This window comes from Camelus dromedarius, chromosome 3 (genome assembly GCF_036321535.1).
Source record: "Camelus dromedarius isolate mCamDro1 chromosome 3, mCamDro1.pat, whole genome shotgun sequence".
NCBI classification, from domain to species: domain Eukaryota; kingdom Metazoa; phylum Chordata; class Mammalia; order Artiodactyla; family Camelidae; genus Camelus; species Camelus dromedarius.
This window is the reverse complement of record NC_087438.1, coordinates 107,548,378-107,573,941: the sequence shown is the minus strand read 5'-3', so window position 1 is coordinate 107,573,941 and position 25,564 is coordinate 107,548,378. Positions and strand designations below refer to the sequence as shown.

The 25,564-nt window shown below is 40.3% G+C and overlaps 1 long non-coding RNA gene and 1 other non-coding gene across 2 annotated transcripts in view; one reads left to right on the top strand and one right to left on the bottom strand.

Annotated features, from left to right (window-relative positions):
• Positions 1–1,240: 1,240 nt before the first annotated feature.
• LOC135321024 (uncharacterized) overlaps positions 1,241–25,564 on the bottom strand; it is a 303,283-nt gene continuing 278,959 nt past the window's right edge. The window contains exon 4 of the long non-coding RNA XR_010380405.1: positions 1,241–1,459. This is a non-coding gene — a long non-coding RNA (uncharacterized LOC135321024). The remainder of the gene's footprint in view (positions 1,460–25,564) is intronic.
• On the top strand, positions 21,260–21,366 carry LOC116152425 (U6 spliceosomal RNA). Its single transcript, XR_004136056.1, has one exon. It is a non-coding gene; the product is annotated as a U6 spliceosomal RNA (small nuclear RNA).

Sequence of the window (25,564 nt, the reverse complement as noted above, 5' to 3'; positions counted from 1 at the left end):
GGATTGTTTCAGGGATATGCTGGTGACTCAAGGGGGCCAATGACAGTCAGCCCAGAGCTTTTGCTAGAAATGATGAGAAAGATAGCATTTTCCAGTGAGATGCTAGGAGAGCAGAATGTAAACCTAGACCTGTACCAGCTTTCTCTGCCACAACTTGGGAGCATGAATGAAACCAAAAGAGAGGAAACTAGAGACCAGAGAATAAGACATATTATGCAAAATACTGTTTGAGATTCTGAACACAGCCATGCTTGAAACTAGCCTTATCTACTGATTTTCCAGATCTGGGAGCCAATAAACAATGATAATGATGATGGTAATGATGATGCTGATGACTGCCTAAGTCAGCAATAAGCTGGAAGAATGGATGCTGTGGGTACCACTGTTATCTGCCTTTAGGCTAAAGACATTCATCCATCAGTGGCCATGAGCGCTGCCTGCTCACAGACCAGCAACTGCCCTCAGCTGAATGAAACTGTCTCATCTAGTGGTATGTTTCACCCCTAGAAACAGCTCACATCTGATGACTTACCACTTGAAGGAGTACATAGGCCCAGACCCCTTGTCTCCATTCCAGACAATTCTGTGAAGCTATCCCAGATCCAATCTCCCCACGGAATTGACTGAAGCCTCTGCTGCAACTCCACTGCAGTTTAACACCTCCCTCTGCCTCATCCTGCTTCCCCCACTGCCTCACAGGGGCTATCCTCAAGAAGAAACTCCAGGAAACTCATTGAATTCGAATCATCACCTCAGTCTGTTTCCTAGGTAACTTTATCTAACACAGTGGGGGTTGTGCATTTGTAACCAAAGGAAACCCAACTAACACACAATCTTGCAAGACCCAACCCAAATGTCACCTCCTCCATAAATCTTCAACATTAAGTGCTTCTTCCTATGCTTCCAGAGCTTGTTACTTGTACACTTTTATTTAGACGTATCCATTCCTCCTCACATCACATACTTGATGGTTTGTGCGTCTGTCTCCTCCTGGAAAACTGTAAGCTCCCCAAATCTTTTTTATGTCTGCTAGAGCCCTGACCACTTTGCACATAACCTGCACTCATCATAAACCAAGGGTCACCCTGAGCGGCATCCACATAAAATTCCTCCCTGTGATCACTGCCAGGAGGTATTCAAGACTATTAGTTATCTACTGCTGTGAACAAAATAGCCCCAAATACAGTTGCATAAAGCAACAGACACGTATTTACTCACCATTTTCTGTGGTTAGGGAAACTGGAATCAGCTTAGCTGGGCTCTGGCTCAGGGTGTCTCATGGTATTGCAGCCATCAGGCAGAGCTGTAGACACATGACGGCCTAACTAAAGGCTTCCAAGACGGCTCACTCACACAGCTGTTGGCGGGAGGTCCCAACCCCTTACCACAAGGACCCCTCCACTGGGCTGCCTGGGTATCCTCACAACAGGGCAGCTGGCTTCCCCTACAATGAGGGATCCTAGAGAGGGAGAAAGAGAGAAAGCAAAGAGAAAGTTACAGTGCATTTTATGTCCTACCGTTGGAAGTCTCACAGTTAAGGGGAGAACTAGAAACTCCCTTTGGAAGAGAGGAGTCTCAAAAGATGTGTGCACAGATTTTAAAATCACCACAAGGATGTTGCACATTACACTGCCCAGCTTCTTCTCTGAGCCATGAGAGAACCTTCTCCACTCCCACTAGGAAAGACCATAGCACTTTTCCTAAGCAGCCTGACTGTTTTGAACTTCGGGGCACTGTAAACTGGGTAACATCTTGTTTTACTCTTTGCTCCTCAGAAAATTAAAATCAGATTTATAGCCTACCTCCATCACAGGTAAAATATTTCCTGGCATATATTTTATATGCTATCCTCATTTCTAAGTTTTGCTTTTCTCTTCCCCAGTTTTCCCTTTGCATCGTTTTTCCGACTTTAAATTTTACTTTACTTTGCTATATTCTATGCATGTTAATAAGCTGCCTTATATCCTTTTTGAGGACAAGGCAAGGTATAAATAAATAAGTACAAGCATACAAATGTATACATACATACCTAAAGTAGGGCTCTTGATTTACTAGTATAAATCCCTAGAGTCAGAACACCACATCATTTAAACAAATCCAGGTCATTTTATCTGACAAATCCTGTGGTAAGAATAACAGCACTTAAATAACTGCTAACATTCACTGTGCATTAACGATGTGCAAAAATTTCACTCATTCCTTGATTTAACCTTCATATGTCCCTGGAAGGTAGGGACTATCATCATTCTCACTTTACAGATAAGGCTTGGAGGGGTGAAGAAACTTTCCCAAGGTCACATTTCTAGCAAGTGGCAAAGCGTAGGTTCTAATTCAAGATCACTGGGTCCCAGAGCCAAAGCTCTATGCAGCTTCACTTCTTTAGGGCAAATGGAAAGTATATTTTAACATGTCATCAATGAGAAGACAGAAGCCCACAGAGGTGAATTCGAAGTCATCAGGTGCCCCGGTACCCAATGTTGTGGTGTACAAAGGAAGGGGAAAACGTACACCTGAGGATTTCATAGTCCAAGCAGGAACAGATAACTTTAAAATGTTAAGCAATTTCAAGATAATTACATGAAATTACATGAGACAAAATGAAGAGAATACACATTAAATGCTACCAGTGGTCAAATAAGGCAGAAAACTCCATGATCTGAGGTTACAGAAGGCTTCTAAGAAAAGGTGAGATTTAGGCTGGACCTTCAAAGATGGACTGAAATTGGAGAGATAAAGATAAAGAAATTGCAGAGATAAAGCATGGAAAGAAACACAAAGATGAAATTCTCCAGGCATCATGTGAATAATTCCATCACCTTTAGCCTCTTAGGAACTGCTACTTAGATCAACCACTTCATGTGCCCAGTAACTTGTAGAGAGGAGACATGCATATACATACACATGTATATATGCCTATACATGTACATTTCAAATGTGGAAAAGAAAAGTCAAAGGCAGCAAGAAACATACAGGCATTAAAATAGAAAATCAGAGATGGTACAACAGTGGTTCTCTCAAAAAAAGAGAATCAGGGATATACAGGGCAGAAAGAAGCTGTAAACCACTACCCTGTCATTTCTGACTTACAGGATGAATCAACAAGCATGTTTAAACTCAATAGGGAGAGAACTGTCTGTGGGGTCAGAAACCTTCTATCTTAGTTTCAGCTTGGCCAGGCATGATGGGACCCCTGAGGTCCATTTGCCCAACTGTAAAATGGGGATAGCACAAATCTTTTCTTTGTGAAGATCAAATCAGATAATTTACATGAAAATGCTCTCCAGTCCATAATACAGAATAGGGATCCCTATAACAAACCACTGTAAGGCATAAAGTTAACACAGCTATTAGAGATAGCCTGATACAAACATTTTAATGTCATGATGCCCACCATAAAGTCTGTGGCTTCTGCTTGAACTTCTCCAGCATCAGGGAGCTTCCTTCCACACAAGACTGGAGTTGACTGTGTAACCCGTTTAGGGACAACTTAAATTGAACTAAGAGCTGCCTTCTGGCATTTTCACTGGTGTTGGCTGTATCCTCTGGGATGCACATGAAAAGAATGATTTCATTTTGACATATATTAGCTTTTCAAATGTTTACTGCAAATAACTGATCACCACTGCCCATCTTAGAATATTCTCCAAAACAGGTCTACTTCCTTCAAAGGTTTACAAGGTAACATGACACCAAGACTTCATATCAACCTAGCTACCCTCTGTCAGACACTCTCTAGATTGCCAATGTGGTGTCCAGCACAGGGAATGGTACTCTAAATGTAGCTACACTTAGGAGTACAGCACTGAGTCTAGGCTACATGGTTCTATATTCCATGCTTCTGAACCATCTTGGCTGACTGCATACATGGATCTAATTAAAGAGGTACTTGAATATTTCAACATTAAACAAACGTACTTGAATAAATGAGCACACACCTCCACCAAATACACCGATCTAAATACATATCAAATAAGCCAAAGTGTGTGTCATGTTTATTGTGTACCTTTTGTGTCCCCTAGAAGGTGCCAGACAAGAAAGCCGTTATTTATTTGTTACTTGTGTCTTGTCTCCCTCCCCTGTCTGAATACAAGGTCCACAAGAGGAGGGAGTTTGTCTTATCTTTGTATTCCCAACTCCAAAACAAAACAAAACAAACAAACAAAAAAAAAACAAAACAAAACAGTGCCTGAGAAACAGAAGGTGCTTGATAAATATTTCATTAATTAATTAATTAATGAGATACTGCCCTACAGATAAACTGAAAAAAAGATCATAGGAGGAAAAAAGGGACAATGTGTACTAAACGAAGGCCTAGTCTAGGGACAGGGGACCTCTTCCTTACTGACTGCCCCCCTCTCACTCCACCTCAAGCCAATGGGACTTTAATCAAATTGAGCCAATCCTGGGACCCAAGCTGGGCTATGTTTGCCTGTGGAAAGGGTCACCGTACATTAAAAGGTCAGTAGACAGGTATAGCTTGCTCTTTCCTAGCAATCCAGGGCAGCTGGGATCTAAAGCAATATTGTCCAGATACCATTTTTCCACCATTAAAATCTCTAGAACCCTAATAAGTGATGTATCTTGAACCATAAATGTTAGAGTTGTTCAGGGAAAGATGATGGATAGGACTGAAACAGACTTCAGAGAGGTTGAAGGGTCTGACCCAAGCTTTAGGGGATAAATGTAGATGAAGTGAATGGAAAAGTATGAACGGTGGGGCATGAATCCATTTTGACTGAAGGCAGTCTCAGAAGATGGAAAACTTAGACTCTGTTTTGCTAAGTTGTTCATACCTTATTCTACAAGGAATAGTGACCTATTGAAGATGCTGAGCAGGGGAGTGGTATGGCAATAGTATCTTTTTGGAAAGAATTGTTAACTGACCTTTGTAATGCCTTTAAAGAGAGCAAATCCTTTCAGGGGTTTGGATTAGGAGCACAAGACTATAACCTAAGCTGTGCCATTAATGTGCAGATTTATCTTGGATAAAATGCTTTATTTGATGGGTTTGACTTGCCCTGCACATCAAAATAGAAGTAATGACATTCTTTCATTCTTTTTTATGCTGAGCAGTGTTCCACTGTGCATGTGTGTGTATCATATCTTCTTTATCCAGTCATCTGTCTATAGACATTTAGGTTGCTTCCACCTCTTGGCTATTGTATGTATATGTGCTGCTATATGAACTAATGCCACTTGCAGTAACATGGATGGACCTAGAGATTATCATACTAAGTGAAGTAAGCCAGAAAGAGAAAGACAAATACCATATAATATCACTTATATGTAGAATCTAAAAAAAATGATGTAAATGCACTTATTTACAAAACAGAAACAGACTCACAGACATAGAAACCAAACTTATGGTTAGCAGGGGAGAAAGTAGGGGGAGGGATAAATTGGGAGTTCAGGATAAATGGGGAGATACACACTACTACATATAAAATAGATAAACAACAAAGTCCTACTGTTTAGCACAGGGAATTATATTCAGTATCTTGTAATAACCTATAATGAAAAGGAATATATATATGTATATGTAATATATATATATATATATATATATAATTGAATCACTATACATCAGAAACTAACACATTGTAAATCTACCATACTTTCATAAAAAAAATTTTTTTTTAATTGAAGCAATGAGTGTGGTTAGTGTTTTTCATTACAAGTGCCAACTCCACATACTCAGCAGTGGGTCTCTAAAGCACTACATTCAGAATGATTCTGAGGCCCTATCTGGGCTCAAAAGAAAAGTGCTGCTTCAGCTAGTAATGTCTGCCATGGGTACACAAAGGAGGAGTACAGGGAGATATGTCATATATTCAGCATTTATTGTAGATTAGAAGCAATTTTTAATGGTTTTGCCAATACTCTCCCACTGTCAACATCACTTATCATTTTCTTACCAGTCTCACCATTCCCTAAATCCTCTCATTCCTGGAATCTAGGATTGGAATTTTCAGTTTTCTGTGTCACAGTAAAGTAGAAATGAGCCACAAAGCATCTCCCAGCCTCAGGTTCCATGCTCCGACCTGGAGGTCCTTGGAAGCGCCTCTCAAAAGTGACCTCTTGCTCACACTCCCAACCCGCCCTCTGCAGGACGAAACTGCCTGGAGAACAAGGTGAAGAGTATCATTTATTTCCATGCAAATATCCCCTTTATGGGTAATGAGGCAAACAGCAGCAGCTGGATCTGCTGTGTAGGCTGAATGTCTCTAAATAGAACGTGGCTCCAAGTTTTCCATGGGGTACCTGCATCAGCGATTCTGTAACAAAGTCACCAAGGGGAAGCAACTTTCTCCCGGGCATCTTTTGCCACTAGCAAATCAGACCTGTGACAAGAGGAAAAGTAGGGTAGAGATGAGGCCACCGCCTGGGCAGGGGCAGGAGCAGGAGGAAGAGGAGAGTCAAGAAAAAGGAAGTAAACTGGACACTACCCTCAGCTCTCCCCACTCATTCTCAGACTTCTCTCTCACCGTACTAAACTACGTGCAGAGTGTGTGCTGCTTCTCTCCCCCAGGACTTGGCACGTGCTGTTTCTTTCCCCCGGAATGCTCTATATTTGTTTCATATGACTACTCATGCTGTCTCTTAAAGTATTGACTAGGTGTCACCACCTCCTGAAAGCCCTCTGAAACCTGGATAAGGGTTTCCTACACTTTCCCTATCAAAGCACTGATCACATCATATTCTAATTACCTTTGACTTACGTGTCCCTCACTAATAAAAACAATAGCCCATGTCAATTCAGTGCTTCATATGTGCTAAATACTGCACAAAGCATCAGACACAGATTATCTCACTCAATAGCACAACAATTCTACAAGGTGATGGAAATCACCATTTTACAAATGGAGAAACGGACTCAATGAGGTTAAGTACCTTGACCAGGATAATAAAGGTTATACATCTACCAAGTGGCAGAGTTGCGTTTAGAACCCAAATCTCCCCACGTGCTGTTAACCACCAGGCTCTGTACAACATCCTCTTCTATGTGCTGAGCTCCATGGAACAAGGACTATGCCCTAGTCACATGGTATTCCAGTGCTGGTGTGCCTGGCAAGTAGGTGATAATACATATTGGTTGATTAAATGAAGGTGTTTTTGGAGGGGGCACCCAAATGTCCTCCCAAAATTTATATGTTGAAATCCTAACCCCCAAGGTGATAGTATTAGGCGGGTGGGGCCTTTGAGATGGGATAATTGGCCTTATAAGAGAAGCACAAGAGAGCTCCCTTGCCCACTCCCTTGATGTGAGGTTACAGGGAGAAGACAGCAGGCCACCACCCAGAAGAGGTCCTCGTGAGAATGTGACCATGCCCTCTGGTCACAGACTTCCAGCCTCCAGAGCTGCGAAAAATACATTTCTGCTGTTTACTGGCCATCCAGTCTGTGGTACTTTGTTACAGCAGCACAACCAAACTAAGACAGAATGAACAAATACAGAGATGAATGAATAGAATCATTACGCATTAGAAGTAAGAGATTCCATAGGGTCAATTCCAATTTGAAGAAATGAGGCTAATTGAAGGGAATTACTCTCAGGAGATTGTGTGTTTCTCAGGGAAGTTGGGGGGAAAAAACAAAACAAAACAAAATCCAGAATTCACGGTAATCAACAAGGGAAGCCAGAAGTCAGAACCAGAGAAGTAGTGCCAAGGGTCAGGCCCAAGGGGAAGGCCATCAGCGGGAGATGAGACAACGGGTCTGGAGTGGTGGAGGCTAGTACTATGGAAGGATGGAAAGTGCTAGAGATAACAAACTAATGGCGTGATGGGAAGCCTGTTGTCACTAGTGCTAGTCATGCAGGGTAGGGAGTAGGCTGGTTGCCTTAGAGTCATAGGTATAGCATAAAGGTACGTAACCCAGAAAAGGCCATACCGCTTGAATCAGAAATTGACATGCACACCACCTACTACATGCTGCTCCCCTAAGCAATGTCTGGCCCTTACAGCATTTCTCTTTTTTATTTATAAAAACACAGATTCTTTGGACTAGCCACTTTTCCCCTGCCAATCATTCTCATAGTAGAAGTCTCAAATGTCCCAGTTTAAGACACAAATAAGATCAGCAATGGGGTTGTGAATAACCTCTGCAAGTCCTGGGGTGGGCAGGTAGGGGTTCATTTATAAGTGGTCTTGTTCATTACACTGGGCTCATTAGACTCCATTCCTGCAAAATCCATTTATCATCCATAGCTGCTGAAAACTAAAAATTCTCTAACTGCCTATTTGGTGCCTTCTTTTATGCCAGGCACTACTCTGGATACAGAGATGAGTAATACAAGGTCAATTTCTACAAGCCCAGCAAAGGACTCGATGTTCAACAAAGGAAAGCCAGAACAGAGTTTACAGCCAGACGACCTGAGTTTAAGGCACGGTGCTGGCCCAGGTCTTCTGAGCTAAAATAGTGACCACTCACTCATTCACTATGATTTGGGGCAAGTTAAATAGTCAGTGTCCTAGTTTCCTCCTGTGTAAAATGTAAAATCAGTATCCTTACCTCACAGGGTTGTCAAGGGAATTAAGTGAATTAGCATACTGGGAAGCATTTTGCAAAACTGTGAAGCATGAGGCATATTAAATTGTCATTATAAACATTCTTCTAGCTCTCTATAGTACTACCCTACTTAACAAGTAGATGAAGCCAGACATCTGGGATAGAGATTTTTAATTTTTAAAATTTTTCATTAAAGTGTAGTTGATTTACAATATTGGTTTCAGGTGTATAGCAAAGTGATTTAATTTTACACATATTCACATATTTTCTTTTCAGATTCTTTTCCATTATATGTTATTATGAGAAACTGAAAACAGTTCCCCATGCTATACAGTAGGTCCTGGTTGTTTATCTGTTTTATATATAGTAGTGTGTATCTGTTAATCCCAAACTCCTAATTTATCCCTCCCCTGCCCTTTCCCCTTTGGTAACCATAGTTTGTTTTCTATGTCTGTGAGTCTGGAATAGAAATTTAAATCTCACAACTTTTGAAAAATAAAATAAACGTCAGCTGAGTCCAACTGACCTGAATTAATGTGTATTGAGGACCTGTGGCACCCAAAACAGTGAAGTATAAGTAAGCCTCATACCAGTTGTGTCAGCAAGGTTTTGTTTCCCTATTTTAAAGTAACTTGCCTGGGTCACACAACAAATAAATAAAACTGGTACTAGTCCACAGGTCAGCTAGTGCTCCCTATACCATGTGGCCTTTTGGGGGCAAATGTTTTATTCTGCCTGCGAACACTGCCCACCTCCAGCCCATGAATCAGTAACCCCCAGCCAGCCCATCACAATGGTTTTCCATACTCCCTAACCCAATGATAACTTTCCTCCTCACTTCACATTTCCATTATTCTGCAAGAAACCCACAAGGGACAAGCCTATCAGCAATGAAAGGAGAGGCATATATAAGCCAGTTTCTTTATCAGCCTCTCCCATGCTTGTGATTTCAGGCTGTGAAGGAGGAACGGGAGCTGTAAGTAATGCTAATAGCATCATCTGAGGAGCAGCCGATAACGGCTCCCAAAGTCCCAGGGAGGAACTGCCTTTGTGCCATATGGGGTTTTTTTGTTACCATTCTGGCTGTGAGATGAGATTCAGAGAAATCAAATGTGATAGGTTTAGAAACCCTACTAACTCATGGCTGGCTCCCAGCTTCTCCAAAGAGTTATAGGAGCAAAGAAAGGGTTCACCTGTACCTAGCCTGGGCAGATACGTGTACTTCCTTGCAAGGTAAGGAAGATAAACCACGCCCAGGGAGACCCTGGCACTATTCACCTGTGAGGAGAGAAGTGTCAGGAGGAAGATCTTGGCACTGCTGATGGGCTTCCCTAGGGCACGGAGTAGCTAAGCAGGTGGAAAGTGAACTTTGGGGGAGAAGTGATATGGAGGGAGACTTATCTCTCTATGTGGGAGAAATTAACATCTCATAATGAAGTGGGTTCACTCAAAAGGAAGTGAGTTCTCTGTCCCCACAATGCTCAAGAAAAGTTAGGAAACCTCGGAAAGAATGTCACAGAGCGTATCAATGCATTTCATGGTGGAGAGGTGGTCAGGTGACACCAAATTCTATTCCAAAACTAGGATTTTGAGTGGGGGTGGTACAATACCATGGTCAAGGCCATAAAATCAGAATTCCAGCTTTTCAACTTATTACCTATGTACCCTAAACAAGTTACTTAACTTCTCTGGGCTTCAGTTTCTTCTATGAAATAGGGGTTATGATAGTAGTGACCTACTGGAGTCACTGTGAGAATGAATGAGCTAATGCAGAGTTCAAGGAGGGTTTGCCACCTGGTAAGTACTCAGTAGATGTGTCCTAAGAACTTAATAGGTGCCAGACTCTCTTCCGAGCTACAGGAATGGACAATCATATACAACAGAGACAGATTCTTACTCTCATGAAAAAAGATAAATATCATTTCAGATGCTCATAAGAGTGATGAAGAGAATAACACAATGTAATAAAATAGAGTATCTCTGAGGAAGGAATAAAGGGGAATTAACTAGGGCAGGCAGAGTGGGCTGGTCTGGGCTGAGTTCTACAGAGTTAAGGGAGAAGCCAGCCATGCTGAGTTCGGACATCCAGGCAGAGAAGATAATAAACTCAGAGACTTAAGACAGATCAAAGGTTGATATGTTAAGAAACCACAACAAAGGCCATGTGTCGCAGAGCAGAATGAGTGAGTGGGGAAAAGCAACAGAAGATGAAATCAAAGATGGAAGGCCTTGTGGGCCATGGTGAGGAGTTTGGAATTTATTCTATGACAAGTGGGAACTCACCAAAGTTGGAGGGAGGTTAGGACTCCAGATAACTTACATTTTAAAGAAATCATGCACTTGACTCATAAAAACCTCCTATATACGATACTTCCTCTTCTTTCCCTGTTTACAGAAGTCCCCAAGGCTTTAAAAAATGTCAGAGTTACAGGACATAAGGTGTCCGGGTCTCTAGATAATCTCACAGGTGTCTTAGTGCTGGCCAGGAATACTAGTGTTGGGTTGTTAAGGAGTAAAAATTAACTTTACATATTGAGCCAATGAGGGATAGAGGGAGGAAGAGAGGGAGAGAAGAGCATTCTGACTGCTACGTGAAGAACGCAAATGGGGGGTCAGGAAATGAACTACAGCGGAATTAGGAGACTTTCCATCTGCCTCCCTCACAGCACCTTGAATAGAGCAGGTAATTTTTTAAGTAAGTAAGTGGACCCAGTCAAGGACCAGCTAAGCTGTGGCATGAACTGGTAGCCAATCATCTTTCTTACAGGTGTTGGCTATAAAGAAAAGCAGCAGAACATAAAAGCAGCAGACCCGGAGAGCCTGAGACTGTGTCTTTCAGGTGTCCTACCTCCCCTTTCAGAAGCCAGGTTTAAAATAATTTTTTTTCCTCCATTAGGAAGGAAATTCTTTTTCCTCCATTAGGAAGGAAATTTCTAACCTGTCTTTCTGAGTCCTTGTCAAATCAGTAACACTTGCTTCCACAGTTATAAACCACAAAAATAACAAGGCACAGATAGTTGAATTTTAGGCAATAATCAGGCAGTTGCTAACCCTATGCATTCTCTGCTAGAAATTGCCACTGCCCAAAAACTATATGTCCATCAGATGTATACATATGTGTATGTTTACTCATTCAACAAGCACGCACCAAGTACTCGCTCTGTACTGGGCACTGGTCTCAGACTGGAGATCCAGTAATGAACCAAACAGATAAAGGTCTTTTCTTGCTAAAATAGTCAACAACCGTGTACAAGATAGATGAGGTTCCTATTCTCATAAATAAGCAAATAACTATAATTTCAGATGCTGATAAGAGCTATGAAAAAAATAATAGGGTATAATAGAATACAGTATAATAGAGTATATTTGAGGAAGAGGCAAGGGATATAAACTAGGGCAGACATGGAAGCTGACATTCTGGTAGGGAGGAAAGAGACAATCAGCAAACAAGTAAATGTGTCAGATGGTGGTAAGTGCTGCAGTGAAAAATAACGCAGGAAGCAGGCAGAGCAATGGTGGGGAGACGTTAGGAAGTGGATTAAAATACAGGGTATTGGGAAAATAATATATTCAAGCCTTGTGATGCTTTAATTATAGGGACAAGGGAAAAGGGTCAAGGACGCCTCCTCTGTTTCCAGTTTGCACGGTAGATGGTGATATCACTTACTAAGATAGCAGATACTGTAGGAAAACCAAATTTGTGGGAAGAAGGTTCTGAGTTTGGTCTCTGAACATTCCTCTGTGATGTTCAAATAGTGCTATCAACTAGATGATGGGCACTGACAACAGACAGATGGTAACTGAAGTTGTGGCCATTGTTATGGACTGAATGATTGTCCCTCTCCCCCAACAAAAATTTTGTTTGTTGAAATCCTAACCCCCAATGTGATGATCTTAGGGTGTGAATGAAGCCTCTGGAAGGAGATAAGGGCGTGAGGGTGGAACCCTTATGAATGGGATTAGTGCCCTTGTAAAGAAACCCCAAAGAACTCCCTTGCGCCTTTCCACAGTGGAAGGACACAATAAGAAGAGCTATCTATGGACCAGGAAGTAGGCCTCACCAGACACTGACTCTGCCAGCACCATGATGCTGGACTTCTCAGCCACTGGAACTATAATAAATGTTTGTTGTTTAATCCACCCAGTGTGCTATTAGTTTGCTCTGAGACCTTGGGAAATTCGTCTCTCCTCCCTGGACCTGTTTTCCCATCTGATCTGTTAAGTTTCTTGTTGTTCTAACACATCCTGACTCTGTCAAGATAGGGGCTGAGGGGTTTCCATCCAAAGCAGGGCATCTAGAATACAACCATACAAGCAGACTATTGATTTGACTGAGAAACTGACCATTAAATATTCCATTTTCCTATTGGTGCTTTGGATAGGAGCTCTCCAGGGAACTCTGAGGGTAATTGCTTTTGCCTCTGCTTTAGAAGGGGCTGACTTTGATGCAATGCTGTTCTCATCTGCAGGTTTAATTTAGCTCTTTTGTCTGCATTAAACTCACAAGGAACTATCCTTTGTGTGGTGCCAGCCACATCACAAGGCCAGCCGTTTCTAGCTGAATTTAGACTTGCCCTTTCTGTGAAGGAGCCTGGGATGCTCTGACGGCCAGGTCGGGCAAGCTGACGTCCATCCCCCTCCCTCGGGATCCTCTCTGGGAGCTGTGGGCAATCTGAATCAGCCACTGGGTGTCAGCATTGCTTTGTCCAATTATAAGAAAAAAAAAATAGCTATCTGCATGGTTTTGGAGTGGTGTATGCAGTAAGTTTGGGCCGTAAAGTGAGCACAAGTACGATTCCCATTTTCACAGCACTTAACATTCACCCAAGCAGTTCTCCTCTGTCTTTACATCTGAACGCTCCCTACTCATTTCAGTCCCTTTTGTCCCTCGCCTGGATTACTGCACAATCTCTATTTCCAGTTTCGTGTCCCTCAAGTCTATCTTCTTTATCTGGTTACTAAGAGGACTCCAGCAAGCTCAACTGTAGGATAATGAGCCCCCTGTTACTGGGGGTTGGTAAAACAAAAGCAGTAAAACCACTTGGCAGGAATTTTTGAAGAAAAGAGGAAAATGTGTTTTCAAGTATATTATAAATCTGTACTATATGTAAATACATAAGGTGTTTTAATATATGCATATATAAAATTTTATAATATTATATTACATATATTATAAATAAATAAATAGATACAGACATAGACATAGATAGGTATCTTTTCCCTGCTTGACAACCGTCACGGACTCCCTGTTGTCCATAACAGGGAAAATTCTAAGCTGCCTAGTGTTGCAAACAGGGCTGTCTACAATCTGGCTACCCAACAACTCTTCAGTCTCCTCTCCTGTCTTAAACATCAGTCTTCAATAAGAATGAACTTTTCCCAAAGAGAATTTCATACTCTCCATGCCTCTGCTCATTCTTCTTGCCAAGAAACTTCTATTCATTCTTCCAGAGCCTCCTCCAAGGAACCTGCTGGTCGCCCTTCCCCAGTGCACATCAGCAGCCTAAGCTTAGTGCCCTTTCTGTAGGCACCCAGGGAACAGCCACTCAATATGTAATTTACCACAGTGGGTCCAAGTTATTTGCTATGTGCCTCTCACCTCCTAGGTTATGAACTGCTTTAGGACAAGGACTTCAAGTTCTCATTTTTGTATCTCTGGCTCCTGCCACTGCATCAGGCAGGCTGTTGACACTTAATACATGTTCATTTAACTGAACTCAACTGAACCTGTGGTTATTAAGCTTATTTTGCTGAGTCTGCAACACCTCTTTCATCCATCCCCTGTTCAGAGTCCCAATTACAATCATCTTGGTTCAGAGTTTTCCAAACTTGTCACTTCCTTTGTCTGACAATTTTTGCCATGTGGAGGTATCCCATGGGCTATTTTTTTAAAAAAGACTTTTTCTTTATATCCACTTATCTCTTATTTGTCTCAAATAAATTTAATGTAAAAAAATCTTTTTATTACTACCATAGTGAAAACTTGTAACACTTAGCACAAAAAGATAGTTTAAAAAATTAACAGTTGTATCTTTCCATTTCTTTGTATTATTTTCAAATTCCTTCATCAGTGTCGCATAGTTTTCAGAGTATAGGTCTTTCACCTCCTTGGTTAAGTTTATTCCTAGGTATTTTATTCTTTTTGATGCAATTTTAAACAGGATTGCTTTCGTGCTTTCTTTTTCTGACAGCTCATTATCAGTGCATAGAAAAGCAACAGATTTCTGTATATTAATATTGTATCCTGCAAACTTTCTGAATTCACTTGTTAGTTCCAATGTTTATCCAGAAGACTTTATGGTTTTTATATATATATATATATATATATATATATATATATATATATATATATATGTCATCTGCAAATAGTGACAATTTTACTTCCTCCCTTCTAATGTGGATACCTTTTATGTGTTTCTCTTGTCTGACTGCTGTGGCTAGGACCTCCAGTACTATGTTAAATAGGGTGGTAAGAGGGAGTATCCTTATTTTGTTTCTGATTTTAGAGGAAAGGCTTTCAGCTTTTCACCACTGAGTATGATGTTAGCTGTGGGTTTGGAATGGAAGAATTAGTATTGTTAAAATATCCATACTACTGAAAGTAATCAACAGATTTAATGCACTCCCTAAAAAATACCCATGACTTTTTTCACAGAACTAAAACAAATAATCCTCAAATTTATATGAAACCACAAAAGCCCCAAGTGGCCCAAGCTATCTTGAGAAAAGAGAACAAAGCTGGAGATATCATGCTCCCTGACTTCACACTATATTCCAAAGCTATCATAACTGAAACAGCATGGTACTGGCATAAAGACAGACACATAGATCAACGGAACAGAATATAGAGACTAGAAATAAACCCAAACACTTATGGTCAATTAATCTTTGACAAAGTAGGCAAGAATATATAGTGGAGAAAAGACAGTCTCATCAAAAAGTCATACTGGGTAAACTGGACAGCTATATGTAGAATAATGAGATTTGAACATTTCCTCATACCATACACAAAAATAAATTCAAAATGGATTAAAGACTTAACTGTAAGACCTGAAACCATAAAGCCCCAGAAAAGAATATGGGCAGAATGCTTTTTGATGTAAATTGTAGCAATATTTTTTTGGATCTGTCTCCTAAAGCAAAATAAATAAAAGCAAAAACAAATGAATGGGACCTAATTAAACTTGAAAGCTTTTACACAGCAAGTGAAACCATCAACAAAATGAACAGACAACCTACTGAATGGGAGAAAACATTTACACATAATATGACAGACAGGGGTTAATATCTAAAATATATAAACAGCTTGTACAACTCAGTATCAGAAAAAACCAAACAACTCAATTAAAATATAAGCAGAAGAACTGAATAGATATTTTTCCAAAGAAGACATACAGATGGCCAGTAGGCACATGAAAATATGCTCATCATGTCTACTCAATGGAGAAATGCAAACCAAAATCACAATGAGATATCACCTCACATCTGTAAGAATGGCTATCATCCAGAAGACCACAAATAACAACTGTTGGGGAAGATGTGGAAAAAAGTGAACCCTGGTACACCATTAGTGGAAATGTAGATTGGAGTAGTCACAGTAGGAAACAGAATGGATGGTCCCCCAAAAATGAAAAATAGAACTACCTTATGATCCAGCAATTCCACATCATTTTGTTGTACATCTGAAACTAATAGAATATTATAAATCAGCTATACTTCAACTTTTTAAAAAGATGACCAAATTCTGAGGATCTACTTATACCATGGTAAATATGGTTGATAACGCTGCACTGTATAATTAAAAATCACTAACAGAACAGAACTTAAAGTTCTCACCAGAAAAAGAAAAAAAACACAAATATATGAAGTGATGGATGTGATCATTAACTAGATAGAGAATTTTTCATAATGTATACATATATCAAGTCACCATGATGCATCCTTTAAATATTTAAGAATTTTATCAATTATACCTCAATAAAGCGAAAAAAGAAAAAAAAAAAAACCAATGAAAAACATGCTACAAAATTCTAGCCAGACAATCTTGGCTGCTATGGTAGATACACTGATACCATTAATGATTCTTTCACCCCTTGGCCACATAACTTTAAGTTCTTCTCACTAAGTAGGCAGAGTCCATTTCTTCATTCTTTGATTCTATATTCAGCCATAGAACTTTCTCTGTCTGGCTGAGGTGTGTTAGCAAATTCGACACATACAGAGGCATGAAAAGCTCTTGCATGACTGAGATTACTTCTCTGCAGTGAGAATGTGCCCAGGCTACCCTAACAGAAGGACATGAGAGATGCATGAAATACAGTGCAGTTACCTCAACCAAGAGTCAGCTGAGACTCTAACTGCAAAACTTGAGAGCAAATCCAGAGCAGTACCAAAGGAACCACTGGCCTTAATGGTTGATCTCAGACTCTCAAGCTAAATAAAGGTTTATTGTTGAAAGACACAGAAGTTTAATGCTTGTTGAATACATTATTATAGCAATAGATAACTAATACACCTGACAACGCTCTGAGCCTGAAGTATATTTTCTCTTTGTTAAATAGTAGATTAGAAACTGTTAGGTGATAAAATACTAGTACCCAATTGAGAATGCCTCCTTGATGTAATTAGGTGAACTGAAATGGAGCTGAAAAGGGAATAGTCTCACATCATAATTCAATGTAATTCATCACAGTTTATATCTATAATTATCTCTGTACTTTGCCATACTTTGAGATACACTGTCTTAGTTCTTGCCCTTTCTGCCTTTTCTGTAGACAATGGATATAGCTTCCAAAATAGTCTTGGGCTCTCTGCCTAAAAACTAAAGCCCAAACTTGATCCAAATTTTAGGTGCTCCATGGTCTGGTCCCAGGTCTGCTCCTCAAGGCTTGCTCCCATGGCTTCCCCTCCTTACATAACCACAACAAACCAACTTTTTCAATGTTTACTCAGCGCTTACTGCAGGTACTCAGCCAGAGCCAGGCACCTAGCTAGGAGGTTGGGGGACAAGGTGGTGACGAAGATGCAGCCTTCACTTTTGAGCTCTCAGCTCATGAGCATATCATGTAAGCAATCACATAACTCTAAGCTAATATGTGAAGAGTGAGTCAGAAAGCTACAGAGACCGTAAGATTGCAAATAGTCAGGAGGAGGAGAAGCTTGAACCCAGGAATGATCCCAAGGGGAGATGAGTCCCTTGGATACAATGAAAGCTCTTCTGATTCTTCTGTCACAACCTGGAATGTGTTCATTTTTATGAACTCCCATAGCATTTTATAGCTCATCATATATTATTTATAGTTAATTTATCTAATCCCTCAGACTGTCAACTCCTTAAGAGCATTGATCATTCATCTTTGCATCAACCACAGCGACAGCGGGTTATAAGGCAAACCCTGGGCACTAACACATGTTTGGCTGATGAAGGGGTGAACAGATGGACAAATGGAAGTACAAATGGAAGGTCATGAGAGACATAAATCATACTATAAGACAATCTTTTGGCTCTCTTTAAGTCCCTCCATGCAGGTAGCTGCCTAATCATGTGGTGCCCAAACCTGGCAATCCATAAAGTATACCTAGGAAGCTTAAAACATACAAATTCCTGGGACCTGCTTCCTTAGGATATTCTGATTCAACAGATATGGGATGGGCCCCAGCAATGCATATTTTAATGAGCTCCCCCCAAAATTCCAAATCATCTGGTCCAAGGACTGATGCTTAGGGATTATAGGTCTAACTCACCTGAGTATCATATTAGCTCTGTACTCTTAGGAGTTCTATTTGTGAGATGACCATTCTCTCTTTTCACTGATGATTAAGCCTATTTAGATAATTTGCTTGAGGAAAATACTCTTATGTCTTAGAAGTTTCCACAAGAAGCTGCAACAACAGTAATAATAATGTACTGGCACGTATTAAGTACTTAACAAGTGTCAGGCATTCTGCTAAGTGCTCTTATGCACAGAAGTTCATTTAATTCTGTCAGCAACCCTAGTAAGAGTTTTCTTTTAGCCACTTTATTGAGGTATGATTGACATACAAAAAGCTGTACATATTTAATATGTACAACTTGATGTATTTGGAGATAAGTATACACCATGTGAAATCATTACCACAATCTGCCATAAACATATTCATCATCTCTAAAAGCTTCCTCCTGCCCTCTTAATCATGAATTATTATTTTTTGTGATAAAACACTTAACATATGAGCTACCCTCTTAGCAAAATTTCAAGTACAATACAGTATTGTTAACTATAGAAACAGCTATAGCTTGAATGTTTATATTCCCCTCAATTCATATGTTGACATCCTAACCCCAAAAAGTGACGTTTTTAGTAGGTGGGACCTTTGGGAGGTAATTAGGTCATAAAAGTAAAGCCCTCATGAATGGGATTACTGCTCTTATAAAATAGATACCGCAGAGATCTCTAGTCCATTCCACCATGTGAGGATACAAGTCTGCCACCTGGAAAAAGGCCCTCACTTGACCGGCTGGCACCCTGGTCTCAGACCTTTAGCTTCCAGAACTGTGAGCACTAAATTTCTGTTGCTTATAAGCTATCTAGTCTGTGGCATTGTGTTACAGCAGCCTGAATGGACTAAAGCAGGCACTAGGCTGAACAGTAGAAACCTAGAACTTACTCATCTAACTGAAACTTTGTGCCCTGTGACTAATACCCCTCCATTTCCAGCCCCTGGCAACCACCATTCCACTCCCAGCTTCTATGAGTTTGACTATTTCAGATCCATCATGTAAGTGGTAAGTAGTATTTGTCCTCTGTGACTGGCTTATTTCATGTAGCATGACGTCCTCAAGGCTCATCCATATTGTCGCAAGTGGCAAGATTTCCATTTTTCAAGGCTAAAAAAAGAATCCCATTGTATGTATATACCTCATTTTTAAAAATCTATTCATCTGTGGATGAATATTGAGGTTGCTTCCACATCTTGACTATCGTGAACAATGCTGTGACTAACATGGGAGCACAGGTATCTCTTTGACATGATCTCATTTCCTTTGGGGATATACCCAGAAGAGGAATGGATAGATCATACAGTACTTCTATTTTTAATTTTTTCAGGAACCTCCATACTTTTTCCCAAATTTGTTATAAATTATGTCTGCACCAATTTACATTCCCACCAACAGTGCACGAGGGTTCCCTTTTCTCCACACCTTCCTACCTACACAGGTGCTTTGGTAGGTATCCTTCTTTAACTCCAGTCTACAAAGGAAAAATGAGAGGCACAAGGAGGCTAACTAACGCGGTTATGGGGTAAAGATAGAATTCAATCCCAGGTCTATATGACCCCAGAGTCCCATGATCCTAACATGTGAAGGTTTTATCCATAAGGACTACACATACATGCAGACTGAGAATAGAACAGTGGGTCAAACTAAAGCAAGGTGAACCTCAGCTAGATACAAAGAAGATCATGACGGAAGAGAAGTCAAGAAAATGAAAAATGCACTAGGCAGGGAGTTAAGCCATCTGGACTCAAATTCTAGTGCTGCCAATAACAACAAAAATAGTAAACACTTAAATATAGTCTCCTATGAGCCAGCCTCTGTTCCAAGTGTTTTACGTATAGTAACTCAATTATTCCTCACAACAACCTTATGAAGTATTACCACCATTTTACAAAGAGGTTTACACAGCTAGGAGGTAGCAGAATTGGAACTCAAACCCAGGCCACCTGGCTCCAGAGCCCACACTCTCAACTACCATGCTGTACAGTAGTTAATCAAGTAAACTTTGGCAATTCCCATCCCTTCCCTGAGTCTCTACTTTAAATAAAAACTGGAGAAATTGGTTTAAAAGACCTTAACAGTTTTTTTCAACTGATTTTTTTTAATCTAACTTTATTTAAAGGTCATAAAGGGAGAGTATAGATTCTCTTTATCTGCAAGAATATCTTTAAATTAATTACTTTCTTGAGAAAGGATGAGATGCAGTCTTGCCTAAAACCTGGTAGTGAGGTAAATAAACTTCCAAGGTCATGAACTAATGAGTGAGAGCTCAAACCATAGGGAATTCCTAGGAACCAAATGTTGTGGCCTCCTTCCCCCAAAGATATGTGTCCGTCTGTTCAAGCTGCTATAACAAAAATCCACAGACTGGGTTGCTTAAGCAACAAACGTTTAATTCCCACAGGCCAAGATCAAGGTGCCAGCAACTTCAACGTGTGATGAGAGTCCACATCCTGGTTCCTGGATGGCTGTCTTCTTGCTGTAACCTCACATAGCAGAAAGGGCAAGGGAGTGTTCTGGGTTTTTTTTTCCATAAGGACACGAATCCCACTCAGTAGGGCTTCACCCTCATAACCTAATCACCTCCCAAGAGCCCTACACATTCAAACACCATCCCATTGAAGGTTAGGAGTGCAACGTAGGAACTTGAGGAGGACACAAACATTCAGTCCATTGCGACATGTTATAACCAAGGAATCACTAAACATTTGACAGGTCCAGTGCTCCCCTAAAAGAAGAGAATGATTTGGAATATACAAGTCAAACGATGAAAAACTAGACTTTTTATAGCTCTGCAATTGCTTTGAGAGACACAGGCTATGACATGTCAAATCAAGCAAACAAGAATTCCCAAAGAGCCAATGAAGTTGGTTTAAATTGTGGTTGTATCACATAAAAGTTATGTGACAGTGGGGAGGTTACTTAATCCTTTCTAAGCTTTGATTTCCTCATCAGTAACTTGTCATAAAGTTTGAATAAGATAATACAAGCATAGTTCTCAGTTCAGCAGCATATGTACTAAAATCGGAACAATACAGAGAAGGTGAACGTGGCCTCTGTGCAAGGATGACACGCAAATTCGTGAAGCATTCCACATTTTTTTCTAGAGATCATCGTTCTAAGTGAAGTAAGCCAGAAAGAGAAAGAAAAATACCATATGATATCACCTATATATGGAATCTTTAAAAAAAAAAAAAAGACAAACTTATTTACAAAACAGAAACAGACATAGAAAACAAACTTACAGTTACCAGGGGTGGGAAGGGATAAACTGGGAGTTCGAGATTTGTGGATACTAATATATACAAAATAGATAAACAACAAGTTCACACTGTACAGCACAGGGAATTATATTCAATATCTTGTAGTAACTTGTGAAAAAGAATATGAAAACAAACATATGTATGTGAATGTATGACTGAAACATTATACTGTACACCAGAAATTGATACAACATTGTAAACTGACCATACTTCAATAAATATATATATACACAAAATTTAAAAAATAGATCTAAAACATTAAAAAAAATAATTAAAGTACAGGTGGAAATTATATTAATATAACAATAATATAAATAAAACTATTACAGGCTTATTACATGGCATCAGGTATTGTTCTAAGCAATTTACAACCTCCCAACCAATAAAAACAAATTTATACCATCCTTGAAAAGTGATCTCCTACCCTCTTCTTGAACCTGCAGTGATTCATAACTTATTAACTTCCAGACTGTCTCTCCTGAATGTAATCTTTGCAGAGGTAGAAATCATCCCTTCTCATTTATTGTTGTAGTCTCAGCACCTAGACATCTTTTCTCAAATAGTCGTTTAAGAATCATATCAATGAGACACATGAAGGATTAATTTTTCTGTAGTTGTGTTACTGTTATTAATAAAAATAGCTAATATCCATTGAGCATACATAATAGTTAAATAACAATAATAGCTAACATTGATTGAGCATATGTCATATATTACTCTGTAGCAATGATCTCGTTTAAGCCTCATGGTAACCCAGTGAGATGTGCACTATTTTATTATCACTCCTGTTTTATAGAAATATACCCTGTGACACACAAAAAAGCTAAGTGACCTGCCCAGATCCCCAGACTTTGTTCATAGTAGAACAAGAATTTCAACTAGGAAGTCTGACTCTGACATTCATGCTCTCACAATACAATACTGTCTCCATGGGAAGCAGCACTGGAGGGACTTCAGCAGCTAGCATCCTTCACATTCCATCAAAATCCTTCCACTTTATCCAGAGTGAAGGGCGCACTGCTAGAACTTTAAGGACCTTAATGTCTTGGTGCTTATCATATATTTTCACCAAGCTTCCTAGATTCCAGCTTAAATTACGGATGATGCCCTGCAGTTCAGGTTTTGCACAAAGTTGCAGATGATAAGTTGCTGGTTAGCATGTCAGTTGAAGGACAATATATTTTAAAGCAAATGCAGTGAGCTGGAACGACAGTATTTTCTCCAAGAGCCTTAACTAGGTTAGCATGACCTCTGAGAGGGGCCAGAATCCTAAAGCAAAATTAGAATAGAAAGGCTTATGGAGATTTCTATGCTAATCAGCCATGTTTTTTTACTGGAACGATTATGTTCAGCACAGTGGCCACATGCCAGCTTCAGCCAGGGCATTAGTTTTGGTCAGGTGACCAACAGAAAATAATGACTCAGAAAGTGCCGGGGAGGCCACAGTAAGGCAACAGCACCCTAAGAGTGGAGGCAGAGGTGGGAGAAAGTGCTCAGACCCCAAAGAGAGACTCTGGAGACTCTGAGCTCTGCTGAAGCAGAGAAGAGAAGGCATTTTCTCTGATTAGGCCCAGCAAAAATCTCATCATCCCTTACGTTTGTTTTGTTTTGGAATTTAGGGAATTGACAGAGGATGAGCTGGTTAGACAGATAGAACTGTAAAAACGATCAAATGAGACTTTCTCTAGTCTACCCATACGTGAGTGTGTGAGAGTCAACAACAATCAAAGAGGTAAAGAAATAACTGAGGAGATACCCAGTGTGCCCTGGTATTCACAATGCTATCTGAACAGATTTCTAGTGGTGTTCAAAGGATGCCTTGATACCTCTCCAGAAACACGGAATCATAAGCACAAGGGGAAACAGAGGAGAAATAATCTGTATTTTTAAATAAGCTGCCTAGATGATTCTCACGCAGGGCTGGGTTTGGGAATCTCTGCTCTGGAACACAGTTCCTCCTATCATCACTCAAAGGAAAAGCAGTGATGCATTTCTGGGTCCATCTTGCCCCACATTCAGTCTCTAAATGCAGAAGCAAGAGATGTGACACAAAGAACATCGTTGTTATGTTTCCTTACCTTGTCCCCAAAGAACACTAAAGTAATTAATATTCACCTAACATTTAATATGTGCCAGGAACTTTTACACGTATTATCTTGTTTCAGCTAAAGGTTAATGTTGCTTAAATATTTAAAAATTCAATATTTAGATGTGTTACTTTCAGTCAGAATTGTTTAACACCACCACCATTATATATAATAGGATCACATAACTTTGTTCACTCTTCAACTTGGATGAAGACAGAAAATTAATTTATTTTGTTCATAACTGAAATTTTGTCTATAACAAATGAAATCTGACAGTAGAAAAATGAACAAAATGATCAATCTAGTTTAAATTCTGTCTGCTTTTATTCTCTAAATAGTCACTTTAGGTAGTATGAGTCTCCCCAGGATAAAAAACTGCTTTAATTTTTCAAATAAGCTCTCCCTGCTTCTCCAGCAAGAGGAATTCTGGGTATGAGGAAAACGAGGAGAAAGAAAAGGATATGTGGTTTACCATAGTTTGCAGTGAGATGTAGGTAGAAAGATGGTCTCCTGCCCGCTGTGGTCCAGAGTTCACACCCCTTGCCCACCTGGTGTCTGCCTGCCCCTCTGGTCACATGACAGAAGGAGAAGCCAGCAGGACACTGCTTCTAGTCTGCTCTTTTTCCTCAACCAGAACACAGACTGGGGGCCCCTGGCTACCTGGGCTTCGCCTGCCCTACTGCTAGCACCTTCTCTAAGGTTTGGACGGATCCCCACTCTCCCCACCCTGCAAGTCTACCTGCAGTCTTCACTGCAGGGCCAGCTTGTCCCAACCACTGTAGCCCACACTGGCAAGATCCCCAAACACACTCTCAGGTGTTCTTGGGACCATCCTACACCATGCGGGTCTAGCAGGTCTGTCTTGTGCCCTGGCTGGTGAAGAAGCAAATCTACAGTCAGTGTTGCCACGGTTTCCCTGAGAGCCTCCTGCTTCCCAGGCCAAAGCCAGCACAGGAGTGAGAAACTTAAGAGCCCTGTCTCTGCGCTCGGCTCTCTCACTCCCTGCTCTTTCTTCTGTTTCCCACTAACTGTGAAGCCAGAAAAGGGAAAGCTCTTCCACCCGGCCTTCGGGGCAGACATCCCTTAAAGTCTGCTCTTGATATATGCCAAACAGGCAGCTAAAGGACTTTAGGCGGGCCCCCTCTCAAGACCACGGCCTGCTTTGATGGATGTTCCTTTTGGTCTGTATCCCTCCTCTTGTGCTCCTAATCTCGCCCTCCTTTTCTCTAGACAACAGACTCCTCCAGCCAACTAGGGCAAAGCCCCTGTAGTCAGGAAGACAAAAAAACACAAACTATTTTAAAAATATTATCCCATTGTACATGTATATGGTACTTTTCGATTTTCAAAATGAGTTTTACTTTGTAAGAAAGGAAACACTGGAATTACTATCTGCATCTTACAGAGGAAGCACACTGAAGTCCATAGATTAGTAAGTGGTCTAGGATATAGTGATCTGTTTATTCCTAGAATCATTCTCTTTGTATGATACATTTCTTTGTTTAGTAATATTTTTTAGCCAATGCTTTCTCAAGTAATGACCCACTAGGCTGAGATGGACCTATCATTTCACCTACCTATTCAAATCCTACTGCCCAAAGGCATGGGTCAGGTACCACCTCTCCCATATCACATCTATAACCTTGTTCTACTCTGAATTCCTTTTAACTTGTAGTCCAGACAGCATCATCTGACATATAGTTCAATACAACAGTGCTTTGTATCACTTTCTAATTTATTTATTACCTGTGCAACTCTTGCCTCTCAACTGGTTTGTGAAGTGTTCTGCAAGCTATTTGAAGACAGGGACTAAGCTTTCTAAGCCCTGTTCTAATTGTTAAGACAGTAGATTCTGAAGCTGCACTGCTTATGTTCAAACCCTGGTTCTGCTGCTTACGATCTGTGAGATCCTGGGCACGAGACTTAACCTCTCTGAGGCTCTGTTTCCC